Source organism: Microtus oregoni, unplaced genomic scaffold (genome assembly GCF_018167655.1).
Source record: "Microtus oregoni isolate MIOR12 unplaced genomic scaffold, Mior012 000054F_ref0000373, whole genome shotgun sequence".
Classification (NCBI taxonomy): domain Eukaryota; kingdom Metazoa; phylum Chordata; class Mammalia; order Rodentia; family Cricetidae; genus Microtus; species Microtus oregoni.
This window is the reverse complement of record NW_024543830.1, coordinates 5,342,882-5,369,627: the sequence shown is the minus strand read 5'-3', so window position 1 is coordinate 5,369,627 and position 26,746 is coordinate 5,342,882. Positions and strand designations below refer to the sequence as shown.

General features: G+C 44.8%; 1 pseudogene; it reads left to right on the top strand.

The window, feature by feature from the left end:
- The first annotated feature begins 2,084 nt into the window (after positions 1-2,084).
- Positions 2,085-26,746, top strand: part of LOC121437798 — a 150,220-nt pseudogene continuing 125,558 nt past the window's right edge.

Genomic DNA, 26,746 nt, shown 5'->3' with positions numbered 1-26,746 from the left:
CAATGAAAAATGGTATGTGATAGCTTCCAGGCAAAACCAGAATGACGTCACTATATCCACATAAAGAAATAAAATGCTGGAAATGAAATACATGTGGGTTAGTTAAAATTTGTCTCCTAATCATGAGGTCTTTAGTGGACAACTGCTTATTAGTATCAGAACAATAACTGAGTATGTTGTTTAGAACACAGAAATAAAATGCAAGACAATAATAGCATAAAGGACAAGAGAAAGATTTGAAACAAATACTGTAAGGTTTCAAATCATATATGAAGGCCAGGAATAGTAGTGTATACCCAGCACTTGGAAGGCAGAGGCAGATGGATCTCTGAGTTTAAGGCCAGCCTGATCTGTTTCCAGAGTTCGACGCCAGCCAGGGCTACATGGTAAGACCATGTCTAAACAGAAACAAACTAACCAAGCAAAACAATCAAGCACGCAAAACAAAACTTCAAATCACATGTAAAATGTTATATCATCTTAAAAGCATACCATAATCAGCCAAAGATATTTATCTTAAACTATAGAATAATATTGGCAATTGACATTGTGAACAACATATATAATTTGAAAACTGTTAATAGCTATACTTTAAAAATCTAACCAAAAATACATAAAATATAATTTTTAATTTTTTAACATAATCCCTTTATTGGTTCTTTGGGAATTTCACATCATGAACCCCATCCCATCATCTCCCAGTCCTCTGTATCTGCCCTTCATCCTTATAGCACTTCCTCCAAAAAGAAAAACTTAAAAAAGAACTAAAAAAAATAAAAATTTAAAAGTACAAATAAGAATATTGATGTGGGAGTTCCCTCTGTGTGCTATGATTACCATTAATGAATAAAGAAACTGCTTTGGACCTATAGCAAGGCAGAACTTATCTAGGCAGGGAAAGCTAGTTTGAATGCTGGGAAGAAGGAAGGCGGAGTCAGAGAGACGCCACAGAGCCGCTGGCGGAGATGGACATGCTGAAACTTTACTGGTAGGCCACAACCGCGTGGTGATACACAGTTTAATAGAAATGGGTTAAATTAATATGTCAGAGTTAGCCAATAAGAAACTAGAGCTAATGGGCCAACCAGTGATTTGATTAATAGGGTTTCCTTGTGATTATTTCGGTTCTGGGTGGCCGGGACGAATAAGTGGCAACTTGCAACAGAATATTAATTAAAAACAAACACAACCAAAAAAAAATACAAACGCAAGCAAACAAAAAAAGCAAATAAAAAAGCACTTCACTTCTCCATCTCTCCTGGTTCTCTATCATGTCTTCGTTTGTCTCCGTGGAACTGGGAGCTGTTGCTGCGTATTGTGCAGTAGACCATTTGTCCAAACAGTTTTCTTTGCCAATGTTCATTGTGTAATGCATTGTTGGTAAGGTTCAAGGCCTCTGATGTCTAGAACATAGACAATACTGGACCCCACCAACATTCCTCTCTGATATCCTGCTATTGTACATGAAGATCATGTAGCTATGGTTCCTCAAGACTGGTCCCTTCACACACACCAACAGGTCATAGTAGATGTTGGGGTGTGCCAATTCCAAGCCCTGAGTCGATCAGTCTGTGATGCTGGGATGACCCCCTTCAGGCGAGGGGCTGAACCAGTTCTCCTGTACCCCTGGTGAGGGAGGGGGCCAGCTCTCCCATGCTAAGGTCATAGGGTCTGCTATCCCAGCACCCTTAAGGGGTAGTAGGGTCAGCTTTTCAGTGAGGAATTGTAACGGCGTAAACGAATGCAGACAGATTGTAAAAATATATATACAGCTTTAATGGAGAAATAGACTTACAGAACCACCGTTCAGGCAGAGACCAGGAAAGCAGAAGCAAGCTCTGCGAGCATGCTTGCCAGATTTATAGGTAAACATTAGCCCGAGGCGAACACGCCCCCTAAGGGGCGGGACTTATCCCTACAAGGAATGAGTGGTTCTCCCCAGGCCAGTGAGAGGTAGAGGCAGCTCATTATGGCCCTTATACTTCAACACATGGTTCAACACATGGTTCACATAAGCTCCTGTGGAAACATGGGCAGTGGATATTAACACAGACACCAACTACAGCAAGATTACACACTCAGACATGGCCAGTAGCAGTAGCTTGAACTTGGATGCCATCATGGCCCTGAAGGGTGAGGTGCAGTCCTCTTACATCCAGATGGGCCCAGCAGCAGCATGGTCCACAGACCCTCACATGGCCCCAGGTGGTGGCCCAGATCCCAGACACCTACATGGCCTTTGATAGCGACAAGAGCCATGAGGCATCAACACTGACCCTAACTATGCCAGAGACACAATAATTTTTAAATTTTATGTTGTCTCGTGTGGGTACACACACCACATGCATTCATTACCCACAGAGCCCATAAAAAGGCATCAGATTCCCTGGAGTTGGAGTAGCAGGCAGTTGTGAACTGCCATGTAGGGTTCTAGGATTTGAACTCTGGTCCTCTTTGAGAGCAGCAGATGATTTTACTACCGATCCATCTTTCCAGCTCCCCAAAACATAATTTTAATAATTTCTTAAATTATTGTAAAATAACATCACAAAATAGTAATGAGATATCTTTACCTTCTTTTTTACATTCTAACACTTGGAATATGTATATTTTAAATTATCTCAATTTGAATGGTAAATTTTCATTGGATACACATAAACTACATATGGATTGAATATAATTTGTAATTGTAAAAATTAGGCTCTTACCTCCAGATTGTTCTAAACACACATACGTTTTTCCAGTAACTCATTCAAGTATAAGTTTTTATATTTCAATTTTAATTAATTGAAATGAACTAGTAGAATTGCAGACGCAGCTCTGACAGGTACAGAGATCAGAAATCATCGCACTTGTCCTTACAAGAACATAAAACCAAAAAAATCTTGAACATAGATTTTGTGTGTGTGTGTGTGTGTGTGTATTTAACCCATCATAAAATTGAGGTTGCCATGTAGTGATCAACATAGAAATCTGGAGAAAACCCAAAAACAGAAACAGGCAGATCTACCTACTATGGCAGAACTTTCCAGCTATAAACTGGTAGACACCTTAAACTATGAATTCTGGGGGCTAGAGAGTTAAGAGTACCAGCTGATCTTCCAGAGGACCCAGATTCCATTTGCAGCACCCACATGGCCTCTCACAATTGTCTGTAAACTCCAGGGGATCCAGTGCTCTCTTCTGGCCTTCTTAGCCACTGCACACATGTGGTACACACGCACACACACACACACACACACACTCACACACACACACACACACACACACACACACACACGAGGCAGAAAAAACAACCATACACATAAGTAAATAAGCTAGTATTTGTTTTAAACACTAATTCTGATGAACTGCTGGAGGCTGAGTATGCTCTAAGATGAGCAAAAACCTACTGAGGTCACAGTCTTAAGGCCCACATTTTTCCTCCAGAAACTATATTGTCTTTATTATGACAAGCCAAGGAAATATTTCCTCCTTGTGGCTCTGACAGTGGAGGGAAAACCATTTGGAATAAGCCCTAGATAGTTTCCATTATAAAGACCTGTTCTCCATGGGAAGACTTAAACACAGCCCCGCCCACCCAGACATCAGGACTTTCCCCCTACTTCTGCCACCTCTTGCTGTCCTGTCTCATCTCAGAGCAAGCTAAAAGTACTTGCGGAGGTCACATCTAAAGATGCAAGCCCTATGAAAGGGTGAGATTGACCACAGGATTTTAAATGCTGCAGGGCTGCAGTGTGATGACGTCAGATTACAGCTACAAGAGCCACAAAGCACCCCAAACAATAATATAAAATGTATTTTGAACGGTCAGAAGGGAGTGAGCATTTATTATCATTAGACTCCAGTATGATACAGCTTTCGGACTAACTCTGATTATAGGTGAGGAACTCTGATGGGCAGCAGAAGCAGAAGGTACAAGGGTCTCAGCTGCTGCAGCTGGCAGTAGACCCTGGCATTTTCCACAGGATACTCATTTTTCAGGCTTGCATGAGTTATGCGGTCATAGAAACTTCTGCTCGGATTTCAGAGAAAGTCCTAGGAGGCCAGGCAGTGACAGTAAGAACAAGATCCCTGCAGGCAGGTCCAGAGAGGTCAGCACAGCAAGCTGTAAGAGTGAAGTAGGAGAGATGGGGGAGACACTAGGATGTTGGCGATGCCAGACACGTGGCGTTCTGCAAGCAAAGGTGAAGGCAGCGACTACAGGGAGAAGCGAAGTGGGTGGCACTGAGCGATGCCCTGGGGATTGGGGTTGTTGAAGCCCCTGGAAGCTCACCTTATGCCATGTACCTTTGATACCAGACATGGAATTACAGGGTTTAATGTTTGTCCTGGTAGATTTCAGTCCTGTTTTCCCGTATTTCCTTTCTATGCTATAATCCTCCCCCACCCCCTTTGGAAAGAGAATACTCTGTGCTATGTATTTTGGAAGTCAATTTGTTTTGATTTTATAGGAGCATATTTCTAAAGAATTTATCTTGAGCCTCAGAGAAAACTTTGAACTTGGACTTTTAAACAATATTTAACTGTTAATATCATAGGTATTCTTGGAGTACATATTTTGCATTATGGGATGAACATGAGATTTTAGGGCATCACTGGTGCTATGCTATGATTTAAGAAGATGGGAGATGTGTTTGGATGCCAACTCAACAGGGAGTGGACTCGCCGGACCTGTGAATCTTCATTGTCCACTTGAATGGCTTGAGAAGTATGTAGAGATTAATAAAGCGCACCTCAGTGCATTTGTGCTGGCATCTCAAACGCAGGAGCAAGGATGTTAGATTTCTGAGACAGCATAACAAAGACAGAAGGGAGAAAGATACCAGAGTCTGACTGTTGTGGAATATTATTTTAAGATGTGTCACATTTGTTTATGCTGTGGAACATTTGTTTTAATGATGCAAAGATGCATTGCATTCTTTTATGCTGCATTTGTTTAACTCTGTGAAGCTGTGACTCTTTGCCCGTCTAAAACACCTGATGGTATAATAAAGCGCTGAACGGCCAATAGTGAGGCAGGAGAAAGGATAGGAGGGGCTGGCAGGCAGAGAGAATAAATAGGAGGAGGAATCTGGGAGGAGAAAAATGGAAGCAGCAAGGAAAGAAGGGGCCAGCCACCTGCCACCCAGCCACCCAGCCATCCAGCCACCCAGCCACCCAGCCACCTGCCACCCAGCCACCCAGCCACCTGCCACCCAGCCACCCAGGCACCTGCCACCCAGCCACCCAGCCACCTGCCACCCAGCCACCTGCCACCTGCCACCCAGCCACCCAGCCATCCAGCCACCCAGCCACCCAGCCACCCTGCCACCCTGCCACCCAGCCACCCAGCCACCTGCCACCCAGCCACCTGCCACCCAGCCACCTGCCACCCAGCCACCTGCCACCTGCCACCTGCCACCCAGCCACCCAGCCACCCAGCCACCCAGCCACCTGCCACCCAGCCACCTGCCACCCAGCCACCTGCCCCCAGCCACCCAGCCACCCAGCCACCTGCCACCCAGCCACCCAGCCACCCAGCCACCCAGCCACCCAGCCACCTGCCACCCAGCCACCCAGCCACCTGCCACCCAGCCACCCAGCCATGGAGTAAGAGTGAAAGGAAGATCACAGAAGTAAGAAAAGGAAAAGCCCAGAGGCAAAAGGTAGATGGGATAAGTTAAGAAAATCTGACTGGAAACAAGCCAAGCTAAGGCTGAGCCTTTATAAGAAAGACTCTATGTATGATTTATTTGGGAGTTGGGTGCCCCCCAACCCTCCCCAAAACCAAAAAAAAGTAAAAAAAAAAAAACCAAAAACAAAACCAGCATCTGATCTTCAACAAACAGGACTGTGTTTATTAGCACGCATGGCAAAGGAAGCATTTCTCCCACATGGAGAAGGGTCTTCAGGGGGCAAGTTGACTGTGGCCCTTTGTAAGGGACAGGGTGATGGGCTCAGGGATGAAGACATTGTTGCAGCTATAGGGTCTGTTACAGACTCTCCTTCTGGAAACTGTTTGCCCAAGGTGAGGCAGACCTACTTTGGGAGACAGGCTATCTCTACAGACATCCATACTGGACTGACTAATACGGCTGAGTAAGGGCATCTGAAATCTCATAGGAATCTTGTTTTACAAACAAGGCCCCATGACAGAAGATAGGCCCTTACTCTAGGTGTCCATCAAATACGCTAGAGGCCTGGATGGAATACAGAAGGAAGGAGTCTGCTAGTGTGGGCATCTCTCTGTCTCCTGGCCATCATGAACAGAGCCACTGTGTTCCCATCATGCCTTCTCTACCATGGTGGGCTAGCAGCTCTGAAACCCTAAGCCAGAGCAAACTGGTTCCCTCTTAAACTGTTTTTTTCTAAGATATTTGTCACTGTGATGCAAAGTCTATGCAATTGCAATGGCTAAAGGAGAAAAAGGACACACACACACACACACACACACACACTTGGGGGGGTATGTGTATGGGGACAAATCACTGAAAGAGGTGGGAAGTTTTGGGGGTTAGTGCAAACAAGAGGGAGTCATCTCAGAAGGAACTCCTCTTCCTTTGGCACACTGATGGGGTCAAGAAGATGGTCCACAGGGTAGGAAGCTGAGGAAGTACCTCGTGGTGAACTCTAATTTCTCTTTGGAGTTCAGGCAACGCTAAGAGATTTTTAGTGATTACCCTGGATTGTGTGGCTTCTAAGGGATCAAGGAAGACTTAAAGAGGGGCCGTCAGTGTTGCAGAAGTATTTGCCACGTGCAGTTTTGTGCTTGCATGTTGTCATTCCTATCCCCACAGCAGGAAAAAAATCCAAATAAACTGAAAATACCAACCTTTCCTTGATTCATCAGAAAGCCAAGATTACCGGGGCAATCCATCACTACCGAAAAACTAGATAGGCAATTACATAGAACTTGCAGCTATAAAGGACTGAAACTGCCAAAGCCAATAACACAATAGCAACTCGCCAACTAGAAGCTAATCCAACTTGGGAGCTAAATCTCCTGTGAATGCAATCTTAGAAGGACTTTCCACTCTTAGATGATTTTACCTCCAGACACAGGGAAGCAAGACATGCAGGAGGAGAGGTCAAAGCCTCGAGTCACAAGGCAACGCGTAGAAGAACAGAGATGGGTTAATTTAAGTTACAAGAGCTAGTGGAAGAGCCTAAGCAATAGGCTTGGCTTTCATAGTTAATAATAGTCTCTGTGTCATTTTTTTTTTTTTTTTTTTTTTTTTTGTGAGCTGGCAGCCCAAAGAAAAAAATCCATCTACCGCCAACCAACTTCTCTCAATGAAACTGGAACCTGTCTTTAGAAGTCGCTGGTGTTTTGGGTAGGGTGCTGGGGTGGGCATCAGGGGTGTAAGTCCTTTGAAATGATCTCCTAAGCGTGTGTTCTCTGTAGCAAAGTTTTGCCATTCAGAGAAACCACTTTATCAGAGACTTGTGGTCAATCTAAACAGCCTGTACCATTTCAAAGACACCCTAACCACATACCCCACTGCAGACGGTCATATAAAAATCAGCTTGCTAGTCTGCCACTCTGCTCTTTTCTCTGTCCCCAAGAGATGGTCTTGGCACTTTGATTCCTAAGAAACCTTCCTTTCTACCCACAGAGTAGTTCAGTCCAGTGACTTCACTATGCCCTTGCAGTACTGAGTCATCTAAGAATGATGGTACACCTTCAAAAGGAATAATACACGTAATTTGAACGCCACATGGTGGCATATACGAAATAAGAATGGCCAAGGATTTTCCTGAACAATGGGCACTAGTTCTCCAGTGCAGGGAATTCAGAGATAGAGGACCAGTGAGCACTTGCTTCTCATGCTGAAGACCCTGGTTTCATTTCAGCGCCCTACAGTGAAACAAGACCACCGACCAAACAACAAAGCCCAAGCTTCACGATAGTCAAACTTTAGAGGTGCCAACGCAGAGAAAAGCTTAAATGAAAGGGGAAGAAAAAAACATAACCAGCCTGTAAGGAACTAAGCAGGATCATAGATAAGTTCTCATCAGAAAGAAGAGGGTTGGTAAGGTAGTTAAATCACCGAAGGAGGCAAATCTGCCAGCTTAGAATTCTATATCCACTGAAATTATCCTTCCAAATCCTCTGTCTCCTGTTAGAATCTGAGGCAGCTTGTAGGGACGGGAGACAAAAAGAGACAGGAGCCTGACCTTTTGACAGAGGGAATGTATTTGTTGGCACACTCTCTCCCTTAGGAAGCTGAAGAGTCTGTAGAGAAAAAAAATTGGCTGCATGTAATCTGAGGCTGCTCATTCATTTCCCGGCCTTCCAGGCTAAAATAATCACACAGAATATTAATTACAATACTGCTTGGCCTATTAGCTAAGGATTCTTATTAACTAACACTTACATCTTAAATTAACCCATCTCTATTAATCTGTGTATTGCCATGAGGCTCTGGCTTACTGGGTAAGGTTCTGTTCTGGCATCTTTTTCCTTTAGTAGCTACATGGTGTCTCTTCTACTCCGCCTACTCTCTTTCTCTATCTCTCCCAGCCTGGTTATATTCTGCCCTGCTATAGGCCAAAGCAGCTTAATTCATCAACCAATAAAAGCAACACATGTACAGAAGGACATCCCACATCATCGTGACCCTTTATTGGAGGTGGGGTGAGGGTCTTAGGAATGTGAAAATGGTAGTAGCACATAGACCACACTTCCCCTCGTGCAATCTCTCCTTCCCGACATTGCTTGCCCAAGGTGAGACAGGCTGTCCCAACTGACATTTCTCTCTAAAATGAGAGAATTATTTGTAACCTAAGAGTCCTCATCTATAGGAGAGGAACGGAGAGAAACCAGCAGCAGCAGACCCACACTGCCACAGTGTTAAAGAAGCTCTCAGTGGAACAGGAAAGATGATTAGGCCAGAAATTCGGATATAATAAAGTGTTAAAGGGATAAACAAAGGTATAATCAAATGCTTTGTTTTTCTTAACATGAATCGACAGTAAAGTAACTGTTTAATGACAGTGACGGTCCATCGGGTGACTATATGTCACGGACAAGAGAAATGAATGACAAGGGAGTGATGAGAGAAGGGAATAAAGAAGTGTGAAGAGCCCATGATATTGTACTTGTTCCATTCGCAAAGAGGTAGACACACCAACTGCAAAGTTACATTTCAAACTCTAAGGCAACCACTAATACAACAGAAAAGATAAATGTGATTTTTGTGCTGCAGAGATGAAGAGGTGAAGAAACGGAATAATAGAAACTCAAAAATGCAATGAAAGGAAACAAGACCTTTTAAAGGTAACGTTCAACAGTTTAAAAAATGACAGATATTAACTAATTTAATGGCATCAAGAATTACTTTTAGTGAGAATTACCTAATGAAAAGAGAGGTTGTCACAGTGGAAAAAAAGAGGAACATGTAGCCATGTAGTATATTTGAATACTCCACCCCGTCCAGAATCTCTTGTAATCCAGGATACCCTCAAATTGTAGGAGAAGCTAGGCTCTCAGTCCTGATCCTCCTGCCTCTACCGCTGAGTGCTGAGATGACAGGCAGGAGCCACCACTCCTGGCTCACAATGTCATACACGTGCTACTATTGTTCTTTGTGATCTGGTTTCCTGTTTTAAGAAAGAAAAGAAATGAACAGAATAGTTTTTCTTAAAAAAACAAAAATAAAACACACTGATTACCTTTCCTACTAACTGGTCACTCCAGAGAGTATATTAAAAGACAGAACCTTTCAAAATGGTGGCCAACTGACTGTAAGAGAGAAACTGGAGTCAAGTGGCCTTGCCATCTGGATCCAAACTCATAATTCTTCTGCCATCCTGAAGAAGCAGGAAACATTATCACTTCCATTTTACAATCTGTGAAAATTTTAAGAAAAAAAAAGTGTTTTTAGGGCTTGCTTGGCGGCACACACCTTTAAACCTTGCACTTGGGATGCAGAGGCAGGAAGATTTCTGGTCTATGGCCAGCCTGGTCTACATAGTGAGTTCTAGGTGAGTCAAGGCTCCACAGTGAGGTCCTGCTTTAAAAATAGGGAGCAGAGGAATAGAGAGATGGCTCAGTGGTTAAGAACACTTACTGTTCTTGCAGAGGACCTGAGTTCAGGTCCCAGTACCTACATGGCCACTCACAACCACCTGTAACCCCTGTTCAGGGGGATCCATAGCCTTCTGGTCTCCACAGGCACCGCATACACATACATGCAGGTAAACACTCATACACATAAAACAAGAATAAGTGAATATATTTAAATGTCCTTTCAAAGATTTTTAAGTACTTTAAAAAGATCTCTTCAGGAAATCCATCCCCCTCTCATCTGGTCCAGCACTTGGGCCACGGCTTCCCCTGTGCCTTGCAACCCTGTATTTGTTGGTCCCAACACCCTCGTTCTTGCCCATTTCCATGATGGTTCTGTAGGAAGTGGGTGTTATTCTCTGGAGCTGTGAACTTTGCATCTCTCTTTGGCTCTAGAAGACGAGGGCTGGAGCAAAGGATGGAGCAAACCACCCGGAAGCAATGGTGCTTTCTGGAATTTCCAGCAACTCGCTCAGTTCCTCTTTCTTCCTTGGTCCTGCTCAGAGCTGCCTTGTTGGCAGGCAGCCGCCTGTGAAATGTGCACCTTTCAAAGCAAATGGCTCCAGGAGCTCATAATTGCTGCCAAACGTGTGTGGATTTTAATAGCCCATTTTCATTAGCCTTGTGTGAAATCACCTGTCTCTGTGTTGTTACCCAACTTAATTGTCAATTATGGTGATTAAGCCTGGCTTTCACTACCATCGCTGGTAATCATCAGTATTATCTCCGAGGCTGAACCGAGGAAGAGAAAAATCACTCTGGAGGTGCAGGTGAATATTTTGGTGTCAGTGAACGAAGCAGCGTTTTTCTTCGGGTTGAACCAAACCTGAGCAGAGCTGTCATTTCCAATCTTCATCTTAGGCCATGTCACCTCCCTAATCACTGTGTTTCCTGTCATCAAAGAGTTCTTGGTGCCCTTCTCCTTCTCCAGAGATGCACACCCTAGCTAATTAAAGGCAGTAGGTCAGACACTTACAGCCCTTCAGATGCTTTTAGCAGGGTTGATGATCTGAAGTTAGGGATGCCCCAGAACATGTTTTTAGGATCGTATAGAAAGTACACCATTGGGAAATTTGAAGGTTTTGATTACGTTTTTGTTTGTTTGTTTGCTTGCTTTTAGATTTATTTAATTTTTATTTGTGTGTATGTACGTGTGCTTATAAGCACCTGCAAAGGCCAGAAGAGGGCAACAGATCCTCTTGGAGCTAGAAATACAGGTACTGTTAGCTGGGAACTGAACTTGGGTCCTCTAAAAGAGCAGAGAGCTGTCCCAACCCCTGAGCCGTCTCTCCAGCCCCATGCTGATTCCATGTCTGCATTATTAAAACATGCCAACTTTAAGCATCCTGGCTTAGCATCTATTATATAGACTCATTTAACTGTTCTTCCTGACCAATATTTTACTCCTGGAATTTGAAATGAACAGTACTGACAATGCAGGAAACCATTATCCCTTTCCTCCCCCTTTATACATTTCACTTTGGTAAAATTCCCAAGCCCACTTCTGTTATGCTTTTATGAGATTTCAGGACATGACAAAATAATGAAAGACGTTTAAAAAAATGATATCATTAGACATCATCTCTAGTATTTGAGTGCCATGTGTGTCCCCGAGGTTTGTGACACTCTTAAGATTTGATGGCTTTCTTTATCTCTCCAAAACCCTTTGAGGAAACTAATAATACATTTTTTTTTAAATTCTAATTTAATGGGAAGAAATAAATTAAGTCATATAAGCTTAAGGGATATGAAGAGTGAGTTGGTGCCTGCTCGCTGCCTTCTGGGGTTAAGAAAGAATAAGCTGTATCGCACACAGTCTTAATAAAACATCCAGAACCACAACCAGGCAGAGTTCATCTTGCAAGCGCGGCCGAGGCACAGAGAGATAAAGGAATTAGCTTTCTGGATGTGTCTTTCCTTCTCTCGATAGATTTGTCCACATTTAATTCTGTTTCCAGGGCTTTGTTTTTAAAGACCTGGTGATCACCAGTCGGTTCCTTTGTCACTCTGGCCTCCCCGGTCTGTACCCCACATCAGACAGTCTTTGTCACCTTCGTTCTCATGCATCCCACAGAGTGAACAGTCGGAACCTAGATGCTTAGGGCAGTCTCCTAACTGCTCTGAATAAACGCTTCCCTTCAGATAGAAATATTTGCTATTTTTTATTTTTCCCAAGAGGAGGACATGATTTAAAATATCATCTAGATATAAAATTTGAGTACACATTACTCTTTATTTTCTCCCCTATGAAGCTTTGCCAACGATTCCTCTCCTAAATCTCTGTGGTAAAATAAACCACTGTTTTGCCTGTGTTCTACTGTTCGTCCTTACATGTGTTACCCATTTTCCTTACATGGGTTGCCAAATTTTCTTATATGGGTCACATTTAGGGTTTCCCTTGCTGTGATCAACACTATGACCAAAGCAACTTGGGGAGGAAAGGGTTTATTTCATCTTACCCTTCCAGGTAACAGTTCGTCACTGAGGGAAGTCAGGGCAGGAACTCAAAGCAGGAGCTGAGGCGGAGGTAATGGAAGAACACTACTTCTGTTGGACCGGCCATGACAAGCTCTATAGAGGCCGGAGACTCAGTACTTTACCCTAAGGCAATACCTGGTTCCAAGAAAGATCACAAACTGAGACCACCCAGGCACCACCCAGGAACAGACCATCCAGAGAAAATTCCCAATGTTCCAACCGTTGTAGATTGGATCACCTGACAGCACACACCCATCACTTTTCACCAGGACACCCCTAGACAAATGCCAGCCAATAAGGGATCTTAAATCTTAGAAACCCCTCATCCCTACCTTTGCTTCTATAAAAACCCACCCTAACTAAGCTCAGAGCTCTAAGATCACTCCAATACGTTGGACACAGGGAGTCCGAGTTTGCAAAGTTGTATAAGAATAAAGGGTCTTTGCTTTTACATACAGGACTCTGTCTCCTAGTTTGTTTTGGAGGGACTCTGTGATCTGGGCATAATACTTACTGGCTTGCTTCTCATTACTTACTCAGCCTGCTTTCTTATACAACTCAGAACCACCTGCCTAGGGTTGGTACCACCTGTAGAGAGCTGCGTGGAGCCGCACCTGATGGTGATGTAGAGAGCTGCGTGGAGCTGCACCTGACAGTGCTGGCTTCCGCCCTCCGCGATCCCGAAAGCGAGTGCTCTCTGTGATAATCAACTTCTATTATGGCTAAGGCCTGACTCATGCTATTATCACGCAATGATTGTCAGCTGCTTACATATGCGTGGACCTATGGGCAGTGCCCACGTGGCAATCCGGGGTTGGTAGCCCATGCCTTTTTAAGGGCTGGGAGAGGTTTGCCCGGAAGGAGAGAGAGGGGGAGAGAGAGAAAGAGAACAAGGTCCTGAATAAAACTGCTAGCAAGAAGAGCTCCGGTTGTCACGTCTTCCTTGCTGGTCAAGGTGGTAAGCGACAACCACCACAGTGGGTTGGGCCCTCCTGGTGTGGGCAGTCCTTCTGTCTGTGTGTTGTTTTTATTGGTTAATGAATAAAGAACTTCTTTGAGCCTAGGGCAAGGGCAGAACAGAACTACGTGGAAAAAGCTAGGCTATATGCTGGGAGAAAGAAGGCAGAATCAGAGAGAAGCCATGTAGCCTGCCGGAGATAAATGCTGGGAACTTTACCTGGTAAGCCACAGCCGGTAGATTGGTGATTTAATTAATACAGTTTCTGTGTGATTATTTCGGGGCTAAGCTAGTAGGGTGGCCAGAAACCCTTCTCCAACACCCTCCCACATTCAGAAAATGCCCTACAAATTTGCTTATAAGTCAGTCTTATGCAGGCATTTTCTCATTTGAGAGTCCTCTTTCCAAATGAGTCTACTGTAAAGTTTTTATGGTTCAATAAGCCTCTCCACTGATGCAATAATTCAAATCAGACCAAATCAAACTAAATCAGGAAAGGCCCAGGTTTAATGGATTCCATGCTCCCGGGTGGCCTTCCAGTCCCCAGAGAGAAGTTGGGAAGGAAGATCGGAAAATCAAGGAGAGGAGGAAGAAGAACCAGAAAGACCACCAGAGTTCATTCTGTGTGTGTGTGTGGGGGGGCAGTTTAAATGGCCTATGGGAGTGGTCTTGACCCTCTCTGGGGAGGGGTCACTGTTTGGTGGGCTTTCTCAGAGGTGGAGTTTGGACTGCTCCAACTCTCAGGAGAGGGGGTTTGGGGTGGAAAGTTTCACCCAAACATTTGAGAATGGATGCCAGGGGCTGGGGTGAAGCTTCCAACCAAACATCCCAGACTCCTTAGAATAAGGATGTTAGGGGCTGAGATGATGCTTCCAACCAAACATCTACCTTGCTTCAAATTGATTTAAAACTCACCAACCAAAACTCATCCACTTACCACATCCCTTCCATTGGTTTTTGAGCAATCCCAAATTATCATCCCTAGGTTTGGCCAGGAGAGTCCTTCCTCCGCTGCTGTGCAAGCAAGAAGAGGCAGATGATGGGAACTAACATTTCAAACACTCGCGTGCATAAAGGATGAGTGTCTCCTAGGAGAATTTATGGTCTCTTTGTGGAGTGATTGAAAATAGGATGAAAATCTCTGGCTGCTTGAAGGGGTTGTAGAGGCTCAGCGGTTCTTTGTTGGCCAGGGCTCTCCAAATCCAGCAGGCTCGGGGTTCTCTATTGGCCAGGGCTCTCCAAATCCAGCAGGCTCAGGGTTCTCTATTGGCCAGGGATCTCCAAATCCAGCAGGCTCAGGGTTCTTTATTGGCCAGGGCTCTCCAAATCCAGCAGGCTCAGGGTTCTCTATTGGCCAGGGCTCTCTGAATCCGGCAGGCTCAGGATTCTCTATTGGCCAGGGCTCTCTGAATCCGGCAGGCTCAGGGTTCTCTATTGGCCAGGGCTCTCCAAATCCAGTTGTTCTCTATTGGCCAGGGCTCTCTGAATCCGGCAGACTCAGCGGTTCTCTATTGGCCAGGGCTCTCCAAATCCGGCAGGCTCCTCACTGGTTTTCTAATGTTTTGTCTGATCTCAGTGATACCAGGCCTTCCGAATAGCTGGCTGCGGTCTAATTAGAATGTCTTGTTTTCTGTGAGTGTGTTAGCGTCTCTCGTTAGGGCCGAGTCTGTGCTGTATCCCTTCCTATCCTGTAATGGAGCACAGTGTCTGGCTCATAAAGGACAACACCATTTGCTAAACAGACCTGAACTGTCCCTCTCCACCCACATCACTCAGTGCATCAGCTCTGGGATTTCAGGGAAGGCAGAGGCAATGTTAGACACCCATTTCCTTCCTTCAAGGTTTCCAGCCTCGCTGTATATTCAAGGATAGAGACAAAGTGTGATAATGCCTCTGACAGCAGGGTCTCTTGACCCGCTCTGGGTTTTCACAAACCCTGTGACACCGTCCAGCAGCTTCCAGGACAATGGATTGCTGATTCTGCACCCTCCTTGGCTTATCCTTTGAGCTCAGGGACCAGCTTCTTCCTGGTGATTTAAATTTGGAGCTGCCTCCAAGATTTTAGCCCCCAGAATCAAAAGCTCCCAGAATTTTCCTGCAAAAGTTCCCCGATTCAACCACCTCTCTGCCAGTTGGGGTTTCTGAGGAAATGAACCAAAGCCGGCAGTGGTTGCCATGGTGACTGAGTCTCTCTGGAGCGAAGTCAGGGGAGCATCCATTTAAAGGGGGAGCAATATTGTACTAGAATGGCCATCTGCTAACAGTGAAGTGGTCTTGGAGAAAAAAAAAATCTCTTTGAGCGGGGGCATCCGGGAAGCCTTAAGGAACGTGGAGTCACTAGCTAGATTAGACATTTCTCTACAACTCAGCGAGATGTCAGGGAAGTCACTGAACAGCAGTGACATTCCAGCCTCGGAGAGGAGGTGCATCAGAATGGGCCCTGGGAGGAGGGCTTTGTGCTTCCTCAGAATCCCTTGGCATCCTGGGAGTGGCCGCAGAGAAGACAGAGGAATCACTCAGGGCTTGGCATTGGCAAAATCTCCTAGGTGTAGCTTAAACACACCTGTGCAACAGGCACACCTGTGGTGACTAACAGCCACACATGTGGCGCTGTTTCCTTAAACAGTTCGCCGCAGCTTGAACAGGAGTACATCTGCGCGAAGCTGAAGTGTACGGAAAGCAAAAAGGCGTTCATCACTCTACCGAGAGTCCCTAAATCACAGAATGTTTACGGGAGTGAGCGTGCTAATTTATTGATAGGTGCAGAAGTGCCTGCCGCATAGTTTATGCTCAGTCAAATCTCATCCTGACTTTTTTTTTTAAGAAGTCATTTTCTCAGAATTTGATGAATGTTCAATCTGAAGCTGCAGCCCAGCGAGCACATTTCTTCAAGATGCTTGCAGGTGGTGGACACACCCCATGGGCCTATGGGGTACCTGTAAAACAAGCAGCACTTGCCTCAGGATCCAATGCATCACTTTGACCTCCAGGGGCAAGTCAAAGGCCTTTTTGGCTTCTCTCTTCCAGGCCTCCCCTCACTGTGGCCCTCTCTCAGGATGACACAGGATGACAAAAACCTCTCCCTGAGGAGGGGTCCGACTTGAAGTTGGCCAGATCTTTACCATCAGGTTAAACTCTTGAAGGGCAGCCTCAGCACACACAGATGGATCCCCAGTTCTTTCTTTTCACTTCCTTCCGCAGTCAGCTTCCTTTCTCGCCTCCAGTAGGGTGGCAGTGTCCACTACTCTCGGGCGAGAAGACCCAGGGTTGGCAGAGAGGCTCAGTTCCTATGAAAAGCCGGAGCAGAGACTGATGGAGGAAGGCCATTGGCTAATAAAGGCACTGCCCTGGCCCATTTTATTGGTTAGAGGATAGGTGGGAGGAGAAAACAGGACAGAACGCTGGGAGGAATAGGAAGTGAGGTCAGAGACTCCACAGCTCTGCTCTCAGGAGCAGATGCCTGAGAGAGACGCCATGCCCCGCTCCCAGGATGAAGCTCTGACCCAGGATGGACTAGGCTAGAATCTCCCCGGTAAGCGCACCTTGGGGTGCTACACACAGATGATTAGAAATGGGCTAAATTAATATGTGAGAATTAGCCTAGAAGAGAATGGGCCAAGCAGTGTTTAAAAGAATACAGTGTCCGTGTAATTATTTCGGGCATAAGCTAGCCGAGCAGGCGGCTGGGGTGTTGGGGACGCAGCCCCGCCGCTCCTATTACTTCAAGAGACTTCTTCCTTCCTTGTTGCCCATTATAGATGAGAGGTCTAGGGTGAGGATTTGGGTTTTTGGAGGTGCACAGAGAGGTGGGTTGAGCAGCCTGTTTTGTTTTCAGGCCATTCAAACAAGCCTAGCTCAAAGGAATAACTTCTCTCTGAGGGACAGTCTAGGCCATGGGAATCTTGTCTGGGAAAGATCTTACATTGTAGAGGGTCACTTTACTAACTTGTGTTTACATTTTTCCTTTGTCTAAGACCCTCAGAACCTCTCTGTTGACAACTTAATTCCAGCTTTGTAACCGGGAAGTTGGAACAATTCACTCTTGTATTCTTTCAATATTTCTTTTATCCCCTATGTTGAGGATGTATGTATGTACATCAAATACATTCCTGTTGCACATAGAAGCCAGAAGAGAGTATCAGATCTCCTGAAGCAGAGATACAGGAGTTGTGAGCCTCCTGATGTGGAGGCTGAGAAGTTTTCTGCGCCCTGATAAACCTCTACACCAATACAATAATCCGAATCAGAACAAATCAAACCGAATTAGAAAACGCCCAGGTTTAATGGATACTAACACTCCCCAGTGGCCTTCCAAGCCCTCAGAGAAGAGATGGGGAAGGAAGACTGAGAAAACACGGGTTTGTTCTCTGGGGGACAGTTTAAATACCTGTGGGAGTGGTCTTGAGCATCTTTGAGGAGGGGTCACTGTTTGGCAGGCTTTCTCAGAGGTAAAGTCTGGACTGAGGCAACTCCCAGGGGAGGGGCTTGGAATGGAACTTTCTACCCAAACATTCCGGACTCCTTGGATACATAGATACCAGGGGCTGGGGTGAAGCCTGGACCCAAACATTCCAGACTCTTTGGGTATATGGATGCCAGGGACTGGGGTGAAGCTTCCAACTAAACAGAGGCTAAGAAGTAAACCCAGGTCCTCTACAAAACCAGCAGGTGCTCTTAACAGTTGAGCCACCTCTCCAGCCGCCATCTTTATTTTAACCTTTTTCTATCTGTTAGTCACCTGAAAGCAAGAATCATGTTTTACTTTTGTCTATGAAAGCATGACTGTAGTATAGCAGGCATAACAGTTCCCTAATACATAACCTTCTTTTACACTGGAAAAATTATTTCTCAAAGTTTAAAGGGACCCAAGAAGTTACAGGATTCCTCCCCACATCCAGGAAGGAATTTCCTCCCAAACTTTCACAACAGGTAAGACTGATTATCTTCCAGGTGATGGGAAGCCCACTGCCTTGCATTTAGTCTGCCTGCTATTGGGCCACATCTATGCGGGGACAAGATTCTCTGTGGTGACCCTCAGTGGGCCATTTGCAGCTGGTGTAGCCCTGCAGTTCCTGCCTATGTCCATTTTACAGCCACACCGTCCTCACAAGTTCATCTCGCAGCCCTTCAAGCTTTTCCATTACCTGGATATTAATATCTTCTGTATATTAATATCGTCTATGTTCTTCAGAAAAATGCCCATCAAGATGTTCTGATCCTCCATCTGTCCTCTGTGGAAGTGGTTGCATCATTGTTCTTGTGAGTTGTGGTACCACACACAACAGTGGGGCGAAGTGGCAGACAGCACTCAGCTTTCCGATCAGTGGATGTGCTGGCTCCTTGCGTAAACATTGCTGTGGAGCGACTCTTACTCATCCCAAACTTGGGTACTGGGTTTAGAGATCAGTAAATGGTCTTCTGTTTATTCCTCTTTATGAATATAATGTTCCCGGTGACCAGGAAAGCCCATCGAGATGTATTTTAGACACTGATTCTTTCAGGAGAAACATTCTTTCAAGTGTTATTGTAAGGATTACTCAAACTAATACATACAAAGCACTTAAAGCCCCCACACATAGTAGGTACTTAATAAATAGTAGTTTATGTAACTACAACCAACCAGTTATAAATTAAGACAATCTCTACGTTTCCTGACACACCTAGATTGGTGAGGTTTTTTTATGACGTTTTAGCGTTTATAGTTACTTTAGGACTCTGAATTCTCTATTACTCAACCAAATACTTACTATAATACACCCTGCTCCTGGAAAAGTAGACATAGCTTACATAAGAAAGAACAACCTTCCTTATTCTTCCTTCATGACTGTTAACCAAATGACGAAAATGGTACGGTCATCAGGTAAGTGTTACCAGCAGTAAGCTCATCAAGAAAAGAAGTGAGCTTGCTGGGATGTGGTCTGAAGAGTCTATCAAGAATGAGTAGGAAGTGTCAGTTTCAATGTGGAGAGTGAGATTGGTAAAGAGAGGTAAAATATGATGCAAAAGAAGTAGACATTCATTGGAAATTTGAGCTAATGATAACAGACAGATGAAGTGAGTTAAACACAGCTACAAGGAATAGCTGTGCTGGCTGTGTTATTAGCACCCTGACATCATCGAGACTGTACTACCAACTTCTTAACGGGTGTGGCTCAGGGAGCTTGTGCTTTGGATTGCTGTGGTGTTTGCCTAAAATGAGAAGTCCATGGTGTTGCCTCAAATCTGTGAGTTGAAGTCACTAGAGGTTGGGCATGGGAACCGGATATGAATAATCACTCCAGGTGATGCCCAGGTATGCAGAAGGGTGAGAATATAGGAGGGCAAAGGGTGGGGACTGCGTGGAGGAAAGCGGGGATGTCACTCCTCTACTGCAGAGCCACGCAGCTGACTTACGCTGCAACTCACCCGCCTGGAAGCTGTGTACTCTGGAACTAGGGCCTTTCCCCTTTTTTCTCTCTTCACTCTGGACCACAGCATGACAATACAAAGAACATGGGGTCTCCATAGCCATTAGACTTGAAAAACCAGTATTAAAGTACGATTACTAGACCATTCATTGGACAAGGCGATGAGCTCATAACGGCATCTTCATTCTGATAGTTCATGTACTGTAGCATGTCCCCCACCCACTATGCTTTCTTGTTGTCCCTCCCTCCTCCTGCTAAGACCTTTTCATGCACATATATGGGAATATTCCACATATGGAAGGAAAATACCATATTTGTCTGAATTCAGCTTCTTTGGCTAAAAATGATCTCCCATTCCATCCATTTTTTCCTGCAAATGAACTAATTTATTTTTCTTTCTTGCTGAATAAAACTCCATTGTGTATATATACTACCTTTTCTCTCTTTGCTCAGACACCCAGATCAATTCCTCATCCTGGCTACTGTGAATAAAGACATTAAATACAGGTGTGCCGATCTCTGTTGTAGGCTGACTTAGAGTCCTTTGGGAATGTTCATAGGACTGGCATAGCGATCCTATTGTAAATCTACATTTAGTTGTTATTCATTAACAAATCTCCATACTGATTTCCTTAGAACAGCCATTAGATGTTTGAAATGCCTCAGCAAGCTCACGTGGCCAGGACTTTGCTAATGCCATAGATTCCAGAGGGTAGAGACCATTGCCACGTCTCTCAAAGCACCTTGCCTCCAGAGCAGTTACCTGGCATTCGCTCCCAAGAAGCTCGTTGGGCAGCACTTCTGACTCACAGAAGTTCACTTCCAGATTTGTACCATGTGATTCCGCCTTCCTAACTGACAGTGAGCTAGAATGAACCTTTCCCCCTCCAGTTGCTTTTACCAGAGAATGCTATCCTAGCAATAGAGAATGCTATCCTAGCAACAGAGAATTTTATCCTAGCAATAGAGAATGTTATCCTATCAGCAGAGAATTTCATCACAGCAACAAAGACACAAATCAAAATATTCTCAGAAAACCGTTATCATATGTTTTCTGTATAAAATAGTGGGTTTTCTGACATTTTCACACACGCATTCAATGTATGGGGCCATATTTTCCTCCTTCCCCACCCCTTCTCATTGTCCCTGACTCTTTCCTCCAAGTGGGACTCCTTACAAGTGTTTTGTTTTGTCTTGAAGAATTGCTTTTATTTTAAGATAGATCTCACCATGTATATCGGGCTGGTCTTAAATATGGGATCCTCCTGCCTCAGCCTCCTGAGGGACCGTTCTCAGTCATGACTTAATAGTTCAGGCTGGGTGAGGGTCTTCCTCTCCTGAGGTTAACTGGGGATCTGGGGTTCCCTGCAGAAGTGGGATTTACCTAGTAAGAAGTCAGAGAGTGGCTGTTGGGTCAGCAATGATTTATGTCTGACGTGCATCCTCCTATCCCTTTCCATGAGCGTGCACACATGCGCATACATCATTCTCCAGCTATACTGGAGTTCTTTCCCCAGTGGGCTTTTCCATATCTTGTTTCTGACGCCTGATGACCTTTACAGGATTACTTCATGGACTTTCTAGGTCTCACTTAAAATACCTCTTACTCTGGGAACTTTTTTCTAACTCCCTCCCGAGTCAGGTACCCTAACTCATTGCCATGAGCTTCCTTTGTGTTTGTGTTTCTAAACATTAATACCCTGTCTTTAATTGATATTCCTCCTACGGCATCTTTCACGGGGCATATGGCAGGAAGACAGGACACCATTTCTTTATTTTCCATTCTGTCCCTGGAACAATATTAGGAAGTAAAAAAAAAAAGAATATTAGTGGAGTAAATGAACAGTCTCCTCCAGCAGACCTTAGAATATATTGACTACAGTTTCCATAAGTTGAGGTTATGGTTGAACTTCTGAAAGACAAAAGGATTTCATATAGATGACAAAAAGGACACGAAGGAGTCTTGCGGTCACAGAAGACATTGTTTTATGATGAGCTCATTATAGAAGTTGGGAAGTTACCCAGATATCACTTTGTCCTGAGCTGAATGTATGAGGTCAGGACCCAGAAAGTGTCCAGGCATGTGACAGGGTCTAATGTGGCTAAGCTTGTGCTGTCTGGACTAATGAGAACTCTTGGTCCTGTCCTTCCTCCTGTGTGGGTTTTCATACCTATACCAAAGAAAAGCTCTGCTCTGAACTGTCTAGTCTAACTCCCCCTTTTTCCTTTTCTCATGGTTTTACTGCTCACTCCAAATCCTACTTGTCACAGCCAGCATAGCCTGGATAGCTGAGACTGCTGGGGGTCCCAGGATTGAGACATGGAGGCTTCTTTTCAGGTGGAAGAACAGCAACCTTGAGCCTTTTATACCTCTACTGCTTCTGTGGAGACCCACCGGCCAGAAAGAACACAAACATCCTTGTCAAATACAGACCACAAGGAACTTCCACTGTCAGTCAGGGGGAGTGAGGGCAGCTGGATCACAACACTACTGGCATCTGTCGTAGTTACTGTTCTTGCACTGTCAAGAGACACCATGATCTAGGCAATGTATAGACAAAAGCATTTAATTAGGGCTTGCTTACAGTTTCAGAGGGTGAGTCCATAACCATCATGGAGTGGAGCAGGGCAGCAAGCAGACAGCCAGGCATGGCACTGGAGCAGTAGCTGAGTGTTTACATTACATCTTATTTGAAAGTTGGAGGCGGGGGGGGGGGGGGGGGGGGGAGACGACTGGGCTTGGTGGGAACTTTTGAAACCTCAGAGACCACATACAATGACACACCTCCTCCAACAAGGCCACACCTCCCAATCCTTCCTAAAAGAGTTCCACCAAGTAGGAACAAAGCCTTCGTATGTGAACCTATGAAGGCCACCCTTACCCAAACTACCACACTCTGCTTTGCTCTGTATGTATTATATAATAATTTGAATGTATCCGAAGCAAGATGTTTTTGGTTAGATTCCAACCTGGAAAGGCAATAACAAAATGAGACAATAAGGAACCAAATAAGAAATAAATAATGTAAGGGAGAACAGCACAGAGTTCTGGGTCAGCCTTAGCCTTTGCTGAGGTTTGGATATGCAATCCTCGGTCAGATGATGCTGAGCAGGGAGAACCTTCCAGAGACAGCTAGCAGAAAGCAATTATGTCATGGGGAATCTACTATATAAATAAATGCATTAACACGGTTTCTTGGGAGGGAGTTAGGTCTCTCGTTGTCCTGGATTATTCTAATGTTGACCTCAGCTGCAGGACCCCATTCACCTTCTGCTTCTTTGCCGTGTTAGGATGCAGCCAGAGGGCCCTCACCAGGATACCGGCAGCATGTCATTCAGAATCAATAGCCCGAAGAACCATGGACCAAATAACCCTAATTAGATACCTGCCCACACCCTGGGTATTTTGTTATAGCAATACAAATCAGACTAAACAGTCTTTTTCAGAGAAAAAGAAACATAGGCCATTGCTTTCGTAAGCTTTCATTCCTGTTCCTGGCTTCATAATTGTTTCTCTCGTGGCTCAAAGAACCAGATAACCCTAAGTACAGGCTGTAAGGAGTCTTTCTTTGCCCTGCCATCCAGTTCTCAAATAACAACACAGAGACTTATTACTATGAATGCTCCACCTTAGCTTAAGCTTGTCCCACTTTAGGCTTTATAACTTAACCCATTTATTTTAATTTTCATTACCTCATCTCTCAGTACATGTTGCTTCTTTCAAGTCTGGCTGGCAATTCTGCCTTCTTTTTCCCAGAATCCTCTCTGTCCCTGGAAGCCCCACCTAACCTCTTCCTGCCTAGCCATTATTGGCCATCCAGCTCTTTATTAAACCAATCAGTCACACAGTGTATGAAGGTCTCACAACAAAAGCAACTGAAAAGGAAAGAGCGCACTGTTATTCATCTGAAAACAAGCAAATAGGCCAGACATGGTGGGTACACTTAATCTCAGCATTGGGAGACAGAGGCAGGGGGATCCCTGTGAGTTCCAGCCAGGGCTATATAGCGAGAACCTGTTGAAAGCAAATGAATGGTAACAGGGCTGCCAGGACAAGCCAGCCAGGAAAAGCTCCTGAAGTACAAGACTAATGCCTTTAAATTAATCCTCAGAACCCATGACTCCTGAAAGTGTCCCTCCGACCTCTGCACACGCACTACGGCAGGCACACTTTAGGACATATGTTCCTGCGCTCACAACCCCCCTCCACACAACAATGATAAAATAAAATACAATCCCGACCCTCCTTGTTCCTTAAATAGACAATGGTAAACATTGCTTAAAATGATGTTAACAAAGAGACCAAAGATACAAGACTGTAACAAGTCAGTGCTCGGGTGTGGTCAGAACCTTCTCCCTTGGCTCGCTGTCTGTGCTCAGATGCACCTCATTGGTGTCATGTGATTTCACGAAAGGTTTTCTTCTAAACTCATCTTGACTTTTATTTCATCGTCATCCCTGGACTGTCTTACCGGGGTAAGGCATGGGTTTCAGACTCTCTTAATTATATATATATACACACACACACACACACACATATATATATATATATATATATATATATATATATATATATATATATAAAGTTTGCCCATCTGCCACAGCTTCCTCTGGTCCCAGCCAGAGGCCTTCCTTCCCTGCCTGACTCTTAAGACTAAATATAGAGTTTGTTCGGCTCCCCGTCAGGCTCACCTGCTGTTTCTTTTACTAATAAACAGCATACGGAGAAGGAGAACAATTAGCCTTGTTAGCTGTCACCGTCAGGGGCAGGAACCTTCGTGACTTTCTTTTTCTTGTAAAGGAGAAATGGTTTTTTATCCTTTCAGAGTGAGCTCTTTCTCTTCCCAAACAGCTTCTCCTCTCCAGGGAGCCTGGAGTTTATGAGAAAAGACTTCTCTCAAACTGCTTCTCCACAAGTCGGCGAAGGGGTAGAGAGCTCTTCCCCTGAAAGGAGCGGTGCACATATTATTTTGAATGTGATATGTCTATTAGCTCCTTGAGCATTGCATGCAATGTATTTGGCTCATCCTCAACTCTTCCCCCAACTCCTCTTCCATCCACCCTCACCTTCCTACCACTACCAATTTGTGTTTTCTTTTTAAAATAACTACTGTGCTGTGCATGTACTCCTGAGTGTGGGCCTGTGCACTGCAGCAGGGTCCACATACCAGGACCCTTAAAGAAAACTGACTCCCCCTCCCCTAGAAGCAGCCAACTATCTGTCCGCAGGTCCTCGGTTACAGCTGAACACTTCCCCACTCCATGCTAGAATGTTGACTGACTGACTCTTGTACAGGTCTTGGTACACATTTTCTTTTTTCTTTCTTTCTTTTTTTTTTTTAAATAAGTTTTATTTTTTATGTATACAGTGCTCTGTCTGCATGTATGCTGGAAGGCCAGAAGAGGGCACCAAGTCTCATTTTAGATGGTTGTGAGCCACCATGTGGTTGATGGGAATTGAACCCAGGACCTCTGGAAGAGCAGCCAGTGCTCCTAACCACTGAGCCATCTCTCCAGCCCCACATTTTCTTATAAGACAAACTTTTTAGAAGTGCAAATTAAAACTTTGGGGATACTTACCAAGAAAAACCATCAATAATTGCTTGCTACCACTGTTTCAAAAAAGAAAGCCAGAGAGATGCGCGGCTGTATGTTGCAGTGTTTCTTTTGCTTTTGACTGTTAATTTTCCCACCCAACTCCAAGATGCCTAATACCAAAGGATGCTGCGGATCCAGTCAGTCCATCAGCTGTGGATCCGTCCTAACAAACCACTCACCTCTATAACCACGACGATTCTGGGGGCAGAATGACGGGCCAGGAGGGCCTCTTTCTTACCACCATTCTAGAGTGAGCTGCCCCCTGAAATCTGCAGGGCACAAGGCACAGTTGGTGGAGGGCTGACACCATGGCGTGGGGCAGTTAGCAGTGAGTTTTAAGTGAGGGGCACTTGCGTCATTTGTGGGCTGTGCACATGATTCATAGGAAGTGAATTCCAGAAAGAACATTGACTCATGGATTCAATATTTGTCTTCATTTTCTAAATACAGTCTATACTTACAGTACAGAGTTTGTTTATATTCTGGGTACGTGTAGTTATCTTTGGCTGTTTTGAGCTAGTGGCTAAATCACCCCCACCCCCATGCAATAGGTGGAATACTTAAGGGGAGACAATAACACTCTGTGCCTGAAACTCCTGTCTCATTTAGCATCTTGTGTACTCATGGAGCAAATAAGAACATCTCCTCTGTGCAGACGATGAAGCTGAGGCCCGGAAGGCTGATAAACATGGATGAAATTTATGCCCTGAATGCTGAAGCACGCATGTGTAGCCCATATATGGCGGTTCTGTTGAACTTGTCTGTATTGGGTTTTATGGGTCACGCTGGGAAAGATGGTGGAAAAGGCGAGGAGGGCTGGGCACTCTGTTTACTGTGACTTTAACTTCCTGTGTGTGGAGACCGTAGGTACAGCTCTTTTGTTCTTCATGGAAAACCTGGCCTTGAGTTCTCATTTTGGAGTGAACAAGTCAGAGGAACATAATCACTGTGGTAGGCTGATAAAATACATCAGTGAAGGAGCACTGCGAAAGTCCCTGCATCCTGAGTCCTCTTGGACCACATCTTTCCTCAGGCCTGAAAGGGTGCCACAGACGAGCGAGTGCCCAGCGCATCAGGCTGAGTCATCTAGCAATGCAGTTCTGACCGGAATCAATTGAGTTATCTTGGGAGCGATCTTTAGGCAACCCCCCTCACCCTGAACGGTTCCAGACATCCATATTCATTGCTTTTATCAGAAGAGCATCCATTCTGAAATGGCACTTGCTGCCTTCTAAATAAATTGCCGTTCTGCGG